The sequence below is a fragment of the Austrofundulus limnaeus genome, unplaced genomic scaffold, assembly GCF_001266775.1.
Source record: "Austrofundulus limnaeus strain Quisiro unplaced genomic scaffold, Austrofundulus_limnaeus-1.0 Scaffold107, whole genome shotgun sequence".
Classification (NCBI taxonomy): Eukaryota; Metazoa; Chordata; class Actinopteri; order Cyprinodontiformes; family Rivulidae; genus Austrofundulus; species Austrofundulus limnaeus.
The window spans coordinates 603,675-610,418 of NW_013952509.1; positions in this window are offsets into that span (position 1 = coordinate 603,675).

Here is a 6,744-nt window from a genome sequence, read left to right on the forward strand (position 1 = left end):
GAGGTGACCTCCCCCAGAAAAGACTACGTCATATTAAAATAATTAATTGATGTTAAATTTAGGATGCACTAGTCTAGCTGTTTCAGTTTATATACATATATCAAGGCTGTACAAACCTTTTCTCCAAAATGAAAATCTATCTGAGGGCTGCAGCCAAATGTAATAATATAATTCATAAAATACAAATACTTCTTAAGTACAGTCCTTTTATTTGAATGGTTGTGTCCTGCTGGAATGTGACATGATTTGTTTGTGTACAAACTAATACGGTATCAGAATTTTTTGGAGGATGACGTTTTCAGCTTCTTTCTGAAACTGTTCCATCTTATCATGCCTCGTGGACATTCTTTACATCCAGCTCCAGAAGTGGACCATCGACTCTGTTTTTGTTTGGAGAATCATGCAGCAGTTCACAGACAACATACAAAAGTGCAGGTAAATTATTTTGTATATTGTGCTGTTAAATTTTACTTTTGGACTTAACCACCTAATATTGCTTGTTATTTTACCTGTTGACTAAAGATGAATTTTTCCCACTTGTTTCTGTTCAGAGATTTCATCCCTACTCTCTGTGAAGAACATAGTGTGTCTCAGCAGGAGAAAAAACGTTGCTCARTGGGCTCAGGTGATCTTCACATCTCCTCTGACCACAGCTGAATCTGAGAGGAGCTTTTCAACACGGAAGACAATCCATACTTTCCTCAGGTACACAATATCACACCTCACTTATCTGACCATGCTATATAGAGAAGAATTTTGTTAAAACATCCCTGACTTTAACCAGAATCATGAAGAAATCTGCTTCTCAGTAACAGAAGAGCAAAGTTTACGTACAAAAAATAAAACACTACGTGACATTGTAATGCTGCTTTATTATTTTCATTTGTTTAATAAATGCACTGGCGTGATACAACTTAGTACATGTTTGATTGCTTTTGGAGATGAACCTATTTTGGATTTGCAGCCCCCCTGGAGAAAAATCCACCAGCCGCCACTGTCTACAGCAGGTAATGCATTAATTGTGAATATTCCTAAAGTACCTAACTTCAAAAGGTCAAAGTCATTGCTTTAAGATAAACTGTGCAGTAGGTTCTAATATCTAATATGGACAAGAAAGTCCAGGTATACTCTTCCAGAAATGCAAAAAAGGATTAATAAAATAAATACAACTTAATGAATACACAACTGAATAGAAAATTTTGCCGCCTTCTCTGTACATCGAGGTACATGCATGATGTTGGTTTTCACCGTTGTGTGGGTTTGTGCTGCGCCAGCATTCACTCTGCACACAAACACTTTTATACCTGATCAAATTATTTTACCCAGCTTTATCTCATCTCTGCATCCTCTGATTTGACTTTTGTATTTCTAAACAATATCGATTTGATTCGATAAAAGTTTAACTGTATTTACAGACTGGAAAATCAAATCAATCCTGGTTTTATTGCTTTGTATGTGCTACAGAAACAAGTTGTAAAGGTTTTCTTTAAAAAACCTTTGCTGTGTTTGAAGAAAAGATAATTTGTGTTCTGTACTGGGCYTTTTTGGTTCTGTTGTGCAGCAAACAGCACGGTGTGCTTATAAAAGTTGAGTTGAAGTGCAAAACACAATGTATGATTCACTGAAGGCTAATTTAACGTAACTTTGATACCTTAAGTAACTTTTACAGCATCATAGCTGCTGTTTGTTGTAAACATCTGGTAAAATATCTAACATAAGCAACAGATTATGGCAAGGGTCCTTTTAATTTTCATTCACAGAAATATATGTATTTTTTACTTAACATCTCCCAAACGACAGGTTGTTGTTGTTTTTTTCCTTCAAGACTATATTTTATCAATTACTAAATGTTTTAATTACATTTCTTTGTTCAAAAAGTTGAGAACATTTCTGAGATGACAAAGAACTCGTTTGAAAAGCTATTAGTGCATTTTGTAGATGCATAGCCTTCCAAAAACCTCAGATCCATTTTAAATCTTCTATGACATGGTAAAATATTTAATTATGAAATTTAACTTAAAACTAACAAAATAAATCATATAACCGTACCTAACAATCACCTTACTGTGAGACTTTGCAAAAACCAGTGGTTATTATGAATTAAAATGTAAAATGTTGGGAGCAAGAAAGAGCACAGTGGGAGAGTGGTTCTTTACTCAAATAAGAACAATATATCACTATCTGAACAGAGCAAGTCTTTATTTTTGTGTTTCTCATTTTAAGGTTTGAAATGCTGTTGCTCTTTCATCTTTGGCTGCAGCTGCTAATGTTTCTACCTATCTGTATTTGTCTTTTTGTTCATTTAGTCTTTCTTGTTGGCAAAATATGTGACTCAGAGGATAGATTTTGATGAAACTCTCGCAAAGTAATCATTAAGGTCGTATTCACACCTGATAGTCCAGTAGACTCGGTTCACTTGGGGACCAAAACTGCGAGCTTGTTTACATTTTCTATTGGTGCGGTTTGAATTCACACTGCATTTTCTCAATCAAACCATACCCTGTAAAAAAAACCTGTTCCCGCCCTCACCTGTGGGGGCGCTGTACAAAGAACAACTAAAGAAATMGACTTGAAAACCTCTGAAGAAGACACTGAGCAACTTCCTTTTTCATAAATGTAAACAAACATGGAATGGTGTCAGATTGTAGCAGTTTTAGGATTTATTTTTTTATCTTTGGCAAATGTGCCAAGCAAACAGTCTTCAAGAGTGGGCATAGCATGAGCATGAAGTGAGGCACAATATGGATAACATTGTTTTCCACACAAGGCGACTGAGACGGCTCCGTATGAGGCAACGTTCACTGAATAGGAGCGGAGTCAACTTCATAGCAGTGATGTCGACCTTATTATACAGATGTCAAGCAGGTAGGGTTAACTTCTTTACTGCTGTAATTCAATAACACTGTATTACACAAACCTTATACTGATCAAAAATACACATAACATACAATGGCAATGTAAAACTAATAAACACACTGCATTGCTAAAAACCTTGTRATGCCATACATTAGACAACTTATACAAAAAAATTAAAGACATCTACGTTGAAGATGCAAAAATAAAATCATCTGGAGGCCTCTTTGATACATTTACATACTGTAATACTAACAAAGGTATCAAATATATAACTTTTATTAGTAACTAGACATAATAAAAATGCATAATTTAGCATAGTSTCACAGAGCCATTATGAAATGCAATTATTTACAAAGTAAAACCCAATATTACTGAAGGCTCGTATTTTTTCTACACCTTTTGTGTGATATTTTCTTTAATTGTTGTGTTGATAATGCTAGCATGGTACAATACTACGTACTATAGAATATTAGTACTTCTTTATCTATATATTTTGTCACTGTAGGACTATGTGGACTCAACCACGCCCAACAAGATGGTGGGAAGTCGTTAATAGCTCCTGGAATGAAATGGATTGGCGAAAAAACTTCAGGATGACAAAAACCTTGTTTCTGCATCTTTGTGACATCCTGCACCCTCATTTGATGCAACAACACACCAGATATCGGAGGCCACTTCCTGTTGAGCTACGGGTTGCAATATGTTTGTGGAGGTTTGCAACAAGTTTGGAGTATCGCTCCATCTCCCACCTGTTTGGCGTGGGCATCTCTGCAGCCTGTATTGTCACACAACAGGTTGTTACTGCCATTAATGTGTTAATGAAACCCCTGTATTTAAAAACTCTTTCTGAGGCAGAGCTGAGGGTAATTGTTCAGGGCTTCAGAGATAGATGGAAGCTACCCCAGGTTGCAGGTGCAATTGACGGAACCCATATGTATTACTGCAACAACTGAGGATCCTGCTGACTACTATAACAGAAAAAAACTTCTACTCTGTTATTCTGCAAGGTGTGGTAGATAACAAAACGAAATTCTGGGATATTAATGTGGGCTGGCCAGGAAAAGTTCATGATGCTAGGGTTTTGGTCAATTCTTCTTTGTACAGTCGGGGTCAAAATGGGGGGGCTGCAAGGCAAACTGTCCCTGCTGGGAAGGGAAGGGTCTGGTCTTGAGTAGGCCCTACTGCCAGCTGCGGACGACCTAAAATAGGAGCAGGTGGGGCTGCATAGGGACGTGAGAAGGGTGCAGCAGGCAACCCCGTGGGGCGCTGCAAAGGCTTTCGATGAAGACGGGCCAGCTGCTGCCTTGTACGGGTAGCCTGAGCTGAATGCTCCAAGGCTGCAAGTGCTACTGAAACAAACAGCTCTCCCGGAACCACAGGGAGGCTCAGCAGTATCCTCCTACAGGCCTCAGACAAGGGGGACTGTGCCAGCCAAACCTGGCGGTGTACCTGGACAAGGGTGGACAACACTCTGCCAGCTTCTCTTGAAAGCAAGGCAAAGGCATGGAGGGAGGAGTCTACTAACCCCTGAGTGGGTGCATCAATCGCTACACCCTCCAAGAAGACCGACAGACCCAGTAACAAGTGGGTCAACGAGTTGCGGAGTCATCCCAATCGAGCCCCTGAATCATAGGCTCTACAGAGCAGGTTGTCTGTGACARAACACTGCAGACAAGGGCACCTGGCATTGGTTCGCGGAACCTCATCCAGGGCCATGATGAGGGACGCTAAGGCAGGCTCAACCGAAGGCATGCAGCCCAAGTCAAACCTTGGAGTGTCTTACATGGCCACCAGAGCCCTGCCATCTGAGGTTGGTCAAGAAAAAGTCCTGGAGTCTGCCCAGCAGGCGTGCATCTCCTTCACGTATTCAGCAGGAGGAACCATGAAGTGTTTGTGGAACATCCAGCTGCAAACGGGCAAATGCTGTTTTTAAAGCACCTATTATGGACCCATCTTCCTCTGACCGAGGACAGGAGGAGGCCTGGGAGCTGGCAGGGTAAGTACATGAGCCAGAGTAAAGCTGCTCATGAAAATCMTTACCCAAAGTTCCCAGRGATATAACATCCTCTTCTAAGGTGGATGCCACTGACACCAGAGTTTGCTCTGGCTCAGGGTCCCCCGCTGGGCCGCTGCGACCTCCCTCTCCGAGGGCCTCCAACAGTGCCTTCATCTGCTCCAACTCTGAGGTAAGGTGGGCCACCTGTCCAGACAGATCTTCTGACCCCCTTGAGCTTTTCCTGGTCTCTGGGGCCGCACGCTTCACAGACTGGTCTGTTTTCTCCTTAGACTCCAGACCTGCTAAGCAAGCAGTTCGCAAAGACAGAGGCAGGATGCTGCAGTTGGGACATGCTGCTTCGGTTAAAGTTTCCCTAAGATGATCTAGCCCCAAACAAGGGGGGCAAAGATCATGTCCATCCTCTAACTGAAGAGGGGCCAAACAAGTTCCGCAGCATCATACATCCAGCATTTTACCGCTGACAAGGATATGCACATTAGGTCGAACAGAGAACGCCACTCTTGATGTCGAAGTCAGTAAGCCAACAGACCAGGAAACCCTGTTGAGCAGAGACGCCACTAGAGGGTTTTCCCTGTAATTTGAGGTTGTAATGAGATTAAACAAAAGGCGAGCCGAACGCGGCTGTAAAATTTAACCAAAAGCAAGCCTGGAAACGGCTGCAAAATGGATTAAAATAAAGGATCTGAACACAGCCATAAAAATATAACCAAAAACAAGCATCGAAACGGCTGCAAAAGGAATTAAATAAAGGTGACTCTAACAGGCTGTAACAATGTAAGCAAAAGCAAGCACATACATGGCTGCAATATACAAAATAATTAAGCACAACTACGGCTGCAGTAAACTTAAGGCAGACTGTATGGGAACAATACAAACTTTTGGAGCCCGAACTTCGGGTCTGCACTACTGACGGATTTAAAAYGGGTAAATAAACAACAACTTACCAGTCGACGCTAACAAAACAGCTGTATATGAGTGTAGATTAGCTTGCGCAGCCTCTGGAGGGCGAGAAAATCACGCAGTTGCGACTTTAGTCACGAGGCTACCAGCGTCAAGCAAACAATCAAGGTCTTACCACCTGTTCAACCTGCATGTGAGAATATGAAAAGGGACTGAGCTACCGTGTCACGTGACTATATAGGCTCACCGGTGTCACCGGGGGTCTCACGTGACCTTGTTGGCATAAGATACTCGACCTGCGCATGTGCAAGAATGATCATTCAGTGCTTTAAGCACTGCGTCTGGCGGTCAGTAGGGATGAAATAGAACTCTGCTTTTAATGATCTCTTTCAGGCATCAATGATGTTTAGCTCAAAGTGCTCACGTCAGTTCTAGCATACCCTTGTTTGCTTGTTTATTTGACATTTCATAGATTTTATCTACATATTTAGAATTCATGTTCAGTGATTCACAAAGAAAATGTGCACCAAAGTGTCTCAGCCGGTCAGACCTGGCAGGCCCAAACGCGTAGGGAGGGTCTGCTGGGAACGTCTGGCGGAGTCCCCTGTGAGACGGAGCTTCAACTCCCATCTCCGGCAGAACTTCGAACACGTTCTGGGGGAGGCGGGGGACATTGAGTCTGAATGGACCATGTTCCGTGCCTCCAGTGGCGAGGCAGCTTATCGGAGCTGTGGCCGCAAGGTTGTCGGTGCCTGTCGCGGCAGCAACCCTCGAACCCGTTGGTGGACACCTTCGGTGAGGGATGCTGTCAAGCTGAAGGAGTCCTATCGGGCCTTTCTGGCCTACGGGACTCCAGAAGCAGCTGATGGGTACCGGCAGGCGACGCGGCATGCGGCTTGGTTAGCCACTGAGGCAAAAACCCGGGCGTGGGAGGAGTTTGGAGAGGCCATGGAGAAAGACTTCCACATGGC